General features: G+C 46.3%; 1 protein-coding gene across 4 annotated transcripts in view; it reads right to left on the bottom strand.

Moving 5' to 3' along the window:
- HS3ST1 (heparan sulfate-glucosamine 3-sulfotransferase 1) overlaps window positions 1-9,600 on the bottom strand; it is a 30,207-nt gene extending 20,607 nt beyond the window's left edge. Inside the window, exon 1 of one of the 4 annotated variants that reach the window (XM_079153997.1) lies at window positions 9,484-9,600. The gene's annotated coding sequence lies outside the window, so the exon portion shown is untranslated. The other 3 variants (XM_079153996.1, XM_079153995.1, XM_079153998.1) reach the window with 3 other exon arrangements.
- Window positions 9,601-12,723: the final 3,123 nt, after the last annotated feature.

Raw genomic sequence — 12,723 nt, 5'->3', positions numbered from 1 at the left:
CTGTCCCTTTCTCTCCCTGTACTTTGAGTCTTATAACCATGCTTTCTCTGCACTGCTGTTTCTAATCTGTGGGTTCAAAAAATAAATGTGTACTGAATCAAATGAACAAAGACTAAGGAAACACAAGGCGAAAGACCAAGACACTCTCCGATAACTAATGCATGAGATTTAGTTGGTGGTCTCTGGGACATGATGTGGAGGTGGCCATCCAGAAGGCAGCTCTCTAATGCTGACTTTAGGCCAGTCATTGTGTATATGTTTGATATCATTTAGTTGGATGGTTGAATATTAAACAACCCTCTGATACAATTTTAATTATGCCCATTTCTCAGACGTGGTGACTGAGGCTTAACTCATCTCCTGTGGCATGGCTAAGAAGAGGCAAAAAGTATTCTACCCTGATACCTCTGGCTGGATACAGTTCCTCCTAACCCAATGGTGCTCTGCCTTTTTTTCTGGTCCATATTCCATAGAAATGCACTGCTAAGAAAAAGCTCAGGTTAAATAAGGAGTTATTAATATTATATGCAACAGAAACTGGTCATTTTGGCACAAGTCATAACTCACTATTGAAGAAACCATATAACTCTGCTTTGGAAACTACACATGCAACAAAATTCTTGTTAATTCCCTGCCAGGTTATTACCTGAAATGGAAACACAATATTTTTACAGTCACCCTCAGAACATGCTCCAGCAGTTGTAGGAAAACCGTGGATCATTTAAAACTGAGGTCATCTACTCGGGGGGAGCCACTCTGAGGCTCTCTAACAGTTTTATTAGCTCTGGATTCCTCTGATGCAGGAGCAATTTCAGGTGTGAGTTTTCAAAGCACAAAATATCCCTTCAGTGTCCTCAGTGGAGCCCTTGTGTGAGGCCAGCTTTTCCAATTCCAGGTCTCCAGTAACGAGCTCGGAGCAATATTGGTATTTAATAAGGCCCTGCCTTAGTGGACCCAGCACTACCCCTGTGGCCTCACAGGTTGAAATATCTTCCTTCCAAAAAGTGTTGAGAATGATCTGGCTGGTGATTTCCTAACCCAGGAGAGTCTGACTCACATATTAAATGCACAGTGAGTTCTGTTTTGCTCTTTTAGCAAATAAATAAGCTCTCCTCGGTTTGATTATTCTGTTGCTTAGCTCACCAGGGAAAACAACCCTTCTCTTTCATCTTGGACCATTCCCCCCAGGCTCACTCACTTTACCTTTGAGATTACGGTATTACCCTTTCTGCAACTTGCTAAGGTTCTAAAATTTTCATAAAAGTAATCTCTCAGAACAGTTATGAGAAGAATAGGGATACTAAACTGCAGGGTGCCCAGTGAAATTTAAGTTACAGATAAATAATGAATTATTGGGGCAGAGGGTGCTGGGGACTGAACGCAGGGCCTCTTCTATGCTAAGCAAGCACTCTACCACTAAGCTACGGCCCAGCAACAGGGAATAATTTCTTGATTTTTAGTACCTGGGATCTAACTGGATTATCTCTTGTTTATCTGAAATTCAAATTGAATTTGATGTCTTATATTTTTATTTGCTAAGTCTAATAACTTTACATAAGAAGATCCCTTTTATAAAGCATTGGGCTTGGCTCTTTATAGCAGCAATCTCTTTTATGCTTATTAGAATGTGAAGGGAACTAAGGCGGGAAAAGCCACCCATTTTTCAAGGTGACACAACTAGGAAGGACCAGGTCAAAATTTCAAACAGAAATAGAATGCAGAGGAACACTTTTTCTATGACAACGGTAATTCCAAAGTCTAATCTCAGACATCTGTAACCAGCACCTTGTCCCTCCTTCCTATCCAGAATGCTGGGAAAGATCTGGTTTGAGAAGTAATTGGAGTTAAGCACAAGCCAGGTTTTCAGAGGAGACTCCCAGCCCGCCCCCACTCCGTGCCACTGAGGTATTTATTTTTCTGAGCACAGCCAGGCAAGCATGTCTTTTCATTTCACTTGCATCTGCAATCACCTTTCTCTCACTGTATTTTAACTGCTGATATAGGACTTTGATTTACTCTCTTAAAGAATGAAGACATTTACATAAAACAACCTACTGCTGGATGTACAGGCACCTAATCTGCAGGAATTCTCAGGGAAATTCACAAGACTTAAAATGCTGAAATGGAAGTTTGTGATGGATATAAAAGGAGACAGGAATGTTTTAAATCTAAATGCATTTCTTCACTTATAGAAAATGTGGACTCCTCAGTCCTCCAGGGATTCAAAAATCTCTACCTTGAACCAACAGCTCAATGCAGGTAGAGGATCCCGGTTGCAGATTCAGAGCCTGCCACCTTCACTCTGGGCATCCAAGGAAAGTGGCTTCATTGTGAGACCTCGATTTCCTCAAGTATAAAATAGAGTTGCTAAGAGCTCCTCTACTCCCTCGTAGGACTGGTTATGAGAAATAGTGGGGACTGGTTATTATCACACTATGTGAAATTGAGGCCTCATCATGGCTACATTCTCTTCAGGCCAGAGCACTTTGCAAGGTGAGATGTGTTGTGAAAAGGTCCCCCAGAAGGTGCCACTATTCAGCTGGATTCACCCTTTTACAAATGCACAAATTAGTGCAGTGAGTTCTCAATAAGAGTTTGGGGGAAAAGGGACTTCAACTATGTTGGATCGTTCTTCTTTGGCTATTCTTCCCACGCTGTTCTCTTTTTTCATAAATATTTCTTCCCCCATGAAGTCCTCCCTAATTCCTCCAGACAGAAAAATGCCTTTTTTGAGCAACTACTTGGAAGTGGACATACTGTTCTAGAAAATCAAGGAAACATCCACCTCCAGGTCTCTGCTCTCATGGAACACGTATTCTCGGGGAGAGTGAGACATAGTACCCAAGTGAGCTGATCAAGGAACAAGATGACTACAGATAAACACATTTGCTGTACAATTACCTTAAGAAAGTGGAACTTGAAAGAAACAGGACCATAAAAGGGGCATACCTTGGGATGGTCTAGGAAGGAACATGATGAGTTTTCATCTCTTACAAGAAAGTTTGCTAATTTGTCCGACTCTGCACCAAACTGCAAGTTTAAGAACACCAACTATTTCTCCTAGATAGCTCTCCTGCCAGCAAAGGCAACACCCAAGGCTGGACCGGATTTGGAAGAAGGTGCATCAGAGTTTCCCAGGGCACATGTACATTTCATACTTGGAACACATTTTCTAAGCCTTTGGTTTTCATAGGACAAAATGAAACACTGCAATAATAATAATTTTTTAAAACATGCCAATAAAAGCGTCAAAGAAATCACTGATCATGGGCACCGATGTAAAGCAAGTGAGAAGCATCGAGGAGAACTATCCCGGTCACATTTCCAAGGCTCTGTGGAAACAGTGCTGAGCCCGGAGTGTGAACGGGGACACTCTACAGTTCGGATGTCCTCACCATGCTCATCAGTGCAGTTAGCAACCACCTGGGCTCATGCGTGAATGCCTTTCACGCTGGTCTGCGGTTTCCTTGAGGACTGGCCCTGGATCAGTCTGTCTCAGCAATGTACTCTCACCACACACAGCCCGACAATAGATGTGCTCAAGAGTCACTTTTGTGAAAAGGGAGAGCGGGATTAACCCACAACTGCAAGTCCCAGAAAAAGATAATGGCTACAGACGCCTGGTTCACGTTGGACAGTGACACAGGACTTTGGTTCCATGGAGCCAGAGACCAGACTGCAATCCCCCTGGCTACCTGCCGCAGGACGCCCACCCAGCACCCTGACATTTCACATTGACGTCCTGATTTATATTTAATCCTTAGCATATCACTATCTAACTGGGAGAGATTTTATTTATCTCTCTGGCTTATTGTCTTTTTCCTCTGCTGAGCACAAGGGTGAGGGTTTCCATCTGCTTTATTCCTACTCTGTCACCAGTGAGCCGAACAATACTTGGCACAAGGCTGGAACTCAATAAACACGTGCTCAAGGAATAAATGTGATTTCTGTAAATGCTTACTGAGACAGCAACAAGAAGCATCCCAAGTGAGTTAAGACAAATACTGCATAAACGTGGATCGCAGATGATTCCAATACTGTGTACCCCGCACCCCTGACACTCCACCCAGGGTATTCTAGGTAACTGATTCTCCTGAATCTCCTTTTCCAGTCAAATTTCCTCCTATCCCAGGAACTGGAGGCCAAAAGTTGGAGACCTTGAGGCAGACATGAAGTCTAAATGCAGAAATATTCTATTGGACACACAGAGTGCTATTTAGAAATACTGAATTTGCCACTACCTAGAAGTCAGTAGATTCCCCATAAAACAATGAATTTAGGGCAGTCTATCTTGAAAACTAAATAAATAAAATGCACCACGACTTGGTCTGAGGCCCACTGGTAGCCCTGTGCTGAGTCTGAGCTATAAGGCCTCTCCTCAGGCATGGCCTATTCTGTCCAGGTTGATCCTTGCTTGCTTGCTGAAGGCATCTGAGCTTGCGACCCCTGCTGGAAAACTACCAAAAAGCATGCAATGTAGAGGAAAAAAATAAAGAAAGAAAAGATGCCCTCTGGGATCCATTTCCATATGTTCAAGCTATTCCTTGGAAGAATAATGTATTCATTTTTCCAGACCTTACGTGATAGCACATAACTATTGATAAACTATGGCCCAGTAAATATTATTCTAATGGCCTGAAACAGCTCTGGGCTTAATTCCCTGTGGGTAGAGGAAGCTGAGAATGCTTCACACTGGAGGCAGGCCTGGAGAGGTGCAGAGCTGGTGTGCATCCGTGGGTCACAATGCCTCCCGACACAGAAGATTACGGATGGCCTCTAGGAGCTGGTGAGATGCCAAAAAGCCAGGATTGGAAACTGGAAAGAAATGAAGGGAACCAGGCTCTAAGGATTATGTCAAGACGGTGCCAAAGGAGTGGTTCCACTGGGAACACATCTTGGGACATCGATGCTGTTGCTGACGCCAGTCACTGGCTCCATGACCCATGGTGGTAAATAAACACTCCTTTGTCCTTGTGTCCTTCAACTTCTCCCTCAAGATTCCAAGCCCCAGGTGGGGTCATTTCACTCAGCCTGAGTTCAGGACTGGGAGATGTGGGAAAGAAGAAAGATCCTCACTCCGTCCACCAAAACCATCACCCTAGATCAGGAGAGTGGTGCCCCCTAAAAAAGAAGACCCTTGGTTGCTGGGTATCCTCCAAACACTTTGTAGGAATTCTAGTAGAGATGGAGGGAAAGGGCAGGACAAGCAATATACCAGAGTGAAATAAGAACAGGCAGATCTGCGTTCCAATCTGGAATCCTTTGTACTTTTAGAAAATTAATGAAGTTTCCTAATCTGCCAATTCCCAATCTTTAAATAGAAATAATGCCATCTGCTCGCCAGGGTTGTGAAAATTCAATTCAATCATTCATTCACTTCCGCAAACACATTTATCAAACATCTAATAAGTACCAGGCTAATTCTGGGGACAAAAATCTGAAAAACATCTAAAATGCAATAGAGGGCCAGAGCTCTGCTCTGAGAACAGATCCAGACAAGGGAGACTGAGGTCATTCCATGAAAGTGGACAGGTTTCACATATCCCCAACTGACCCCCCTATCTGCTAACTTACATTTTTAGATTATTCAATGTGAAGGCCTTCCCTGTAAACAGATTTTCTTAAGATGGATGCCATGCACTAAGGAAAAAAAGCAGAAAAAAACAAACACATGAAAGAAATACTCTAAAAATTAACTATGATACTTCAAAGAAGACAATAATAGTTTTGAGAAGCAGCGAAGCCTTGTTCTGGTAGAATTCACATAGAGAGAACACAAGAAGAAAATGGCAAATTATACAAAATCTTCACTCTCATTTAATATTAGCATATGTAACTAACTCAGAGATACCCAAACTATAATTAGCATGAACATTAAAATAGACATAAAAATGGAGAAAGGGCAATTTAGTTAAGAATTTCATAAGAATTTTATGATTGTCAAAATGCTTTTCATATATTTCTCCTTATTTTCTCCCAATAATCCTTTAGTCTATTTTGCAGAAAACAAATTTGGAGGGAAAAACATTTAGCCTAAGGTCATGGGGCAAGAAGTTGGCTTTATAGTGGCTGGCGTTCTCTTCCCCTGTGAGAAAAAGGCAGCCTCAATAGAAAGCACTAGATCATGTAACCAATTAAGGGAAGACAATCACCCCAAATGCATGAGGAACAACCTTGGTCTATTCCAACCCAGCTGGGAAGTTCCTGCCTTCTGTAATAACTGGAAAGTTAGTGCATTTCCCACTGAGCAGTCAGGAAGCTACTAGACTCCTGCCACAAGTGTCTCACATAGGAACCCTGGTTTTGGTGCTGGCCCTAGTACCCAATGCTTGAGCACTGACCTTGAGCACAGGCTCTGTTTTGTTCCATCAGAACATCCACTCATCTAACTGTCTGCTGGTCCAAACCCTAGCCTCCACAGACAGAACAGGACTCCATGCCCACGGTGGTTATGTGCCACCAAGGAGGGATGCCATAGTCCTGGAAAGGCAGTCCACACCATCAAGCAGTTTCTACCCGCCAGTCTATCTTCTGGTCCCTTTCTAGTCACCACCAAATTTTAGTTCAAGACAAGAAAAGCTTTCAAGTGGCTTTTCTCTTCAGAGAAGATCTGGGATTTTTTTTTTTTCCCAACAAAATTTTTTCTTTTGACAATAAAAGCAAAAGCCCCAACTATATTGTGGAATTAGAGTAAGGCAAATCCCCTTTCCTTTAACAAGGTTACAAAGCAGATGCACCATGCAAGGAACTGTGGGCTCCATGCTAGTCCTATCACCAGAAGAGTCAAGTGCCCCTGGCTTGTGGAAACTCCCATTTGCAAGTTCAAGGCATCACTTTCTCACCAGCCTCCCCAATAAATACCTTCCATCATCAAGCTACAATGCATCTTCTTATACCCAGCAGCTCCACAGTGGACCTGCAGCCCAGAAACAGCTCAACAAGCTTCGCTCTCTGCCACTGTCCTAATTAACTGCTGATTTAAGAGTGCTTAGTCATGAAGTTGTCCATCCCTGTCAAAGTCGGTTGGAAGAGTTAGATGGGTAGCTGAAGCCTGGAAAGTCTGCGATAGAAGGGATCTTTCCCTGCCGAGGGCAGGAGAAAATCTTATGTAACACAATGGTCCATTTCAATATGTATTTTCTGCAATCCTGTGGCGGGGGTATCTAAGCACTGGAAATACAAAGGGAAGGCTAGCGCAGGGATTTGCAGCTGAAGCATTCATCTCCTGGAATTTCAGTAGGTCAGGCTTATACTAACTGCACCCACTGTTGCTGGGAAAGCAGAAAGCAAGAATAATTCTGAAAACCAATGGAAATGCTTTGAAATGCAGGGAGGCAAAAGTTGGGTTATACTCCCTCCTTTAAAAGAATTAAATATAAAATTCCTGCAATTAATCCTTAAGTGGAAGCTGGTAATTGTATTTTAACAAAATTAAGTGCTATTTGACTGCAAAGCGAGAACGAACGGCTGAGACTGAGGATCTCCTCTGTATTCTGGCTGCAGCCGCCGGAGCAGCTGGCCAAACACCCAGTTCCAAGCTCCTTGGGACTCAGCTAAGGATCGCTCCCTGCCCTCCATGCCGGACGAGCGTCTGGAGGAGCAATCCAGCCCGGGCCCGGCGTTTGAGTAGAGCTTGGTTTGCGAAAGGAGCGGCGCACCGCACTCTCTCCTTCGCCCGCGGGCGGCCTCCCCGCTCCTCCTTGAGGCTGCTCTAGGAGCAGGAGATTGCTGCTGGGAGCGCAGTCTGAAGACGGCGCGTTAGGAGTTGCCTCCCCGGGACCCCCTAAAAGCATCCTGGAGCTAGTCGTGGATAAAAATAGCCGGGATAACGCTGAGGGAAGGGGCGGAGCGAGTCTCGCGCCAGGCAAGGCGAGGACACCACTGGTTCTGCAAAGTAGGGGGTAGATAGGCAGGGGTGCAACTCCCGGCCCAAGAAAAGGCCCTGGGCATGCAAGGGGCTCTCGTGCCCTCTTGGTGGAGGTGGCGAGAAGTAAGACCGATAGCGCTGGCACATAACTGCTGAGCCCAGCACAGCCCTCTGACCACCGTGCTGGTATCCTGGCTTTGGCTCCCGCTTCTCCATCTCGCCCTCCGCCTGCGCTCCGGGTTCGGCCCTTGAAACCGGCCCTCGGGTTCCTAGACAGGCTGTGCCAGAAGGGGGAGCAGCGCCGGGTCAGCCGCCAGCCGGGAGAGCGCACCTGGGGAGTCAGGCTGGGCGGGTAGGGGGCTAAGCGCTCCCAGGCGGGTTCGCTCCCCATGCCCCTACCCCAAACCTCCTCCACTCTCCGTGGTACCCAAAATAGAAACCGAGGCGGAAAAAAAAGTAAGAAGGAAGCTGAAAAAAATCAAGATGCAGTTGTAATTGGCATTCCGGATGATAGGCTACTTACAGTCCGGGCGGTCGCTGCCATCCCTTTCCTTGCTAGCACCCCATCCCTCGGGAGATACCCCAGCGCCTCACTACTCCAGCCGACCGCAAAGGTCGGCCAGACCATCTTGCCCACCCGGGATGCCCCGTCGGCTGAGCGACTGGTTCTCCGCCCCAGGTGGTACCCAAGCTTGGCTGAGCGCTGCGCTCCCGCCGCGGCACAGGGTCCTAGTGAGAAGCCGCCGGCGCACAGCGGCGGACAGGAGAACCTCCCGAATCTGCTAGGGGAAAAAATCCAATCCGTTAAGAGTCAGAAACTCCAATTCCTGCCCTTGTAGACCAGTCCTCGAGACCTCCAGAGCTGAGGTGCTGGAGAAGGAGGGGAGGACGAGGAGGAGACCCTACCTGTCCTTGCCTCCTGCCTACTCACTCCACTTGCTTCAGCCTCCACGCATCTTGGGTTCTGCACTTGCCCCGAGTCCCAGGGAGCCAGGCGAGGGCACGTCGGTGCGGTTCCCCAGCCTGCAGGCCCCCGCCCCAGGCGCGCTGCACTCACCTGAGCCGCGGCGGTGTCCAGCCGGTGGGGCTCCCTAAACCGGCTCCCAGGCTGGGCCATGGGCAGCCCCGCCGAGCACCCGCAGCGGGTGCAGTGAAGTCCGTGACGGCCAAGGGAGGGCGAGGAAGGGGCTCCGGCAACACAGAGAAGCGGCGGCGGCGGCGGCTCGAAGCTGCCAGCCGCGGAGGACCGTGCAGCCGGGCGTTTTGGTGCTCTATCCTAAGGAGGGGAGGAGCAGGAGGAGGAGCAGGAGCAGGAGGAGGGACGAGGAGGCCGGGCCCTGAGGGAGAGCGCGCTGGGCAGAGGAGGATCGCGAGCGCCCACTGCTGCTGGGCCGGCTCGGGTGCGGCCCCGAGTCACGCTCGCCAGATGCCAGGAGCTACTCTGCTCTGGGCCGCTCAGTAGGACCCCACCTGGCAGAAGCTTCAGCCGCGCGTCCTAGAGGAGTGGGTCCCGCCTATCCCGTGAGCCGCTCCTCGGGTTTCTATCCAAGGTGAGGGACAAGCGCTTACAGGAGGGCGGGGCGAGTGGATCGGCCGCCTTCGCTGTCACTACGAACCTGGAACGTCTTGTCCATTCTCTGACCCCTGCTTGGTCGAGCTCGGAACCCATCTGTTCTCCCACTTCCCGGCTCTCCGTGGTTCCCCGGACACGCGCTCCTCCCACTGTGTTCGCGCCACGTGTTCCCGTCCAGGCAGGTGACTCACCTTAGGCACCGGTGATCGCTGCGCAGCCCGGGAAGTAGGGGGAGCCATTCTCTCCAATTCGCACTGCAGCCGAGCTGGGACAGCAGCGACCGCCTTGGCCAGCAACCGCTCAGGAGACCACTTCAGAGTGCACGGTGTCGCCACTGAACACACCCTCCCTTTGGTTTCGCATCCGAGCTTAGATGCCCACTTACCAAGGCGGCGCGGAGAATTCGTTTCTGCTTTTGCTAGTGAGCTAGTATTGCAAATGTCAGCGTTGAAATTAAGCAGGGTCCCCTCGGACACCCCCTAGTTCGGATGCTGAGAGGTTTTGTGCCAGAACCGACCCGCATACAGTAGTTCCATTTAAGATTTGGAAAAGCGTGGGTTTGAAATCTTGGAGAAACTGGGCGGCCTGCCTACCTGAACCAAAGCAAGCCGCCCTCAAAGGCGAGTCAGCAAAAGTGGTTCTTTTTTTTTTTTTTTTTTAAAGTCAAATGCACATCAGAACAACGTTTACACGCCATTTCAATACCTTTCCCATATTTTAAATATTCGAAGATAAATATTTGGAAGGATTCAAACTTGCCATTTACTTTTTTTTTTTTTTTTTTTTTTTCCCCTTAATTGTTAGTCCTCCAACAAAGGGAAGGTTCCTACAGGGAATTTCTACAGGGAATTGACCCCTTAATTCCTGCAAAGATTAGTCTCTGCCCTTTTAGAAGTTAAAGAAACGCCCAGTGTAGTATTTTTTTGGCTGATAAAACTAGAAGTATCCATGAGGCCTGGATCAAGACTTCCTTTTAAAAAATCAATTTTTAGGAGTTTTAATGACCCTGGCTATATGAACTTTCAAAAAGTCACTTTAAAGCTGCACTTTGAAATACCTTAGCATTTAAATTTATCTTAGATGTAGAGGGCTGTTTTTCTCTCCCACTCTATGAAGCTGGGTAAAATCACTGTACGAGGTTATTCTGGTCAAGTGGAAGTCTAAGATAAAGCCCTGCCAATCATGGTATGGGTATGCTTCTACCTGCAGCCAAGCACAGTGCAGATCATGAGTTCTCCAAAACACACAGAGGTTTTGATACTCAAAATTGTTATGATTTGTTTTTCTAAAGGTTTCAAAGGGTTAGGCTACCCTTAGTATGAATTTCACAACTCATTTGTGAGACACAAAGGGAATAACTATGCTTCTATTTGCACCCTTGAAGCCAAAGGTAGATTAACTGACCTACTTCATTACCTACCACAAGACCTTGAAAGAAACTAGAATCCCAGGCCCCAGCCCTGTGTCTGTTAGTTGCTTTCATTTGCAGAGTGACTCCAGCTGACAAGTGACAAGAATTTGAGAACTGGCACTTTAGGTATTCTCATTTAAAACACACACACACACACACACACACACACACATACACACACATTAATTAATCAATCATGTTCTCATGTTGAGATAAGTGAAAATATAAATGGACTGTTTTGTTCTTACTTAGCATCATGTCTCTGTGCAGACGTTTACCACCTCCCTTAATCAGTCCTCCCTGAAGGCTCTGGACATGAATTATACTTCTATCCAGGCGTTCATGTGACACAAGAGCTTAGCTCTGCTGTAACAACACAGCATTCTGTTGAAAATGTCTGCCTAGGGACCTGTCCTCCCCTGAAGATCAGAAGTGCCTTGAGTATTGGGTCCATCACATAATTCTCTTCCCCCAGACCCTTGTGTGGTATCTGAAGCATACCTTGCTCTAAAGGAAAAAAGAGTCTATAGACTTAATTTCCTTTACAGTGTGATGATTTAGGCTAGATATGCTCCCATTCCAACAATGGTGGGTGTGAGAATGGAGGTCCATAGAAGGGTAGCTGTTCTTTGAGTTGTGTGAACAAAAAGAGTGTCTTCAGCTGGAAGTGTAATAAGATGAACCCTGCATTGCTAACATTTAAACCTTTAAAATATTGATTGAGCATCTAGTATGTATCCAACACTACTGCAGGCACTGCAGGAGAAATGAAAAGCCAAGATGGCACTATTGCCCTAAGGAGGAATAATAAAATCTTTTCTAAAACAAGACAATGTTGACCCACAGGCCACCTTTGTAGAAACCCCTTGGCATTGGTTAAGTTGTAAGTTGCACTTGCAGAAGGTGTGTTTGGTAAGTCATCAGCAACACCAGCAACTCAGTTACAGCCAATACTCCTGTGCCAGGGAACTGTGGAAAACACCTTTCATTCTTAGGGCAACCTTCTTAGAGAGAACCTAGGAATTACTCATTTGACAAATGGAAACTGAGGCTTACAGAAGTGAAGTAATTTATTTAACATGACATGTCAATAAAGAGTCTCCCTTAACCAATCTTAAAGAACATTAGTACAGACTTTCCTGATTTTGTAACAAAGGGTTCATTGGAGCACTAAAGGAAGATGCCAACACCCTTCTACTAAAAATAGACTCCTAGCACAGTGCTCCTTGCAATTGAATTGTCGGTCTGCTATTGCTGGTTTGAGCTATTCTTTTTCCTCTCTTATGGAATGAGGTTGGAGGTCATGAGAAGGGGAGACAGGGAGAGAGAAAAGTCATGAGCTTGCTTCTCCTGAAGCTGTCTAGGACCCACCCTCTCTACACCTGCCCAGACTGGGGGATTTTACCTGCAAGCCCTGTCTACTGGGCTGCCCTGCATACCTCTCCTCTCACAATGGCCATTTGAATCTTTCAGGTTAATAGCCTGAATATTAAGGAGTCCAATGGGATTCTTTACAAGCAGAGGAAATTGGGATCAGGTTAAAAATCCAATTTTAATAAACTTTCCAAGTCTTGATTTAGCCGGTTGTGCTAATGGCTCTTACTGCTGAATCACCTTAAAAGTCAAATGTACTTTTAAAAGGTCCTTCTTGTATGGGAAGCTTGATGGATATTGCTTAATTGCGCATTGTGCATGCCTGTCTTCCTAGAAAAAGATCATCTGTAAAACTGAAGAGAGCTGATAGCAAATGCAGCTACCCATAGAGCTGGTTGGGTAGAAGGAAGGGCGTTAGGTTTGCAAGATAATTTCCACTCGTTTTGACCAAAACAAAGAGAGCATGATTATGCTGTGTGAAAATGGTATCCTCAAATA

This window comes from Sciurus vulgaris (assembly GCF_902686455.1).
Source record: "Sciurus vulgaris genome assembly, chromosome: 9".
Taxonomy (NCBI): Eukaryota; Metazoa; Chordata; class Mammalia; order Rodentia; family Sciuridae; genus Sciurus; species Sciurus vulgaris.
Note: the sequence above shows the minus strand (reverse complement) of the source record. Positions and strands in the feature narration are given on the sequence as shown.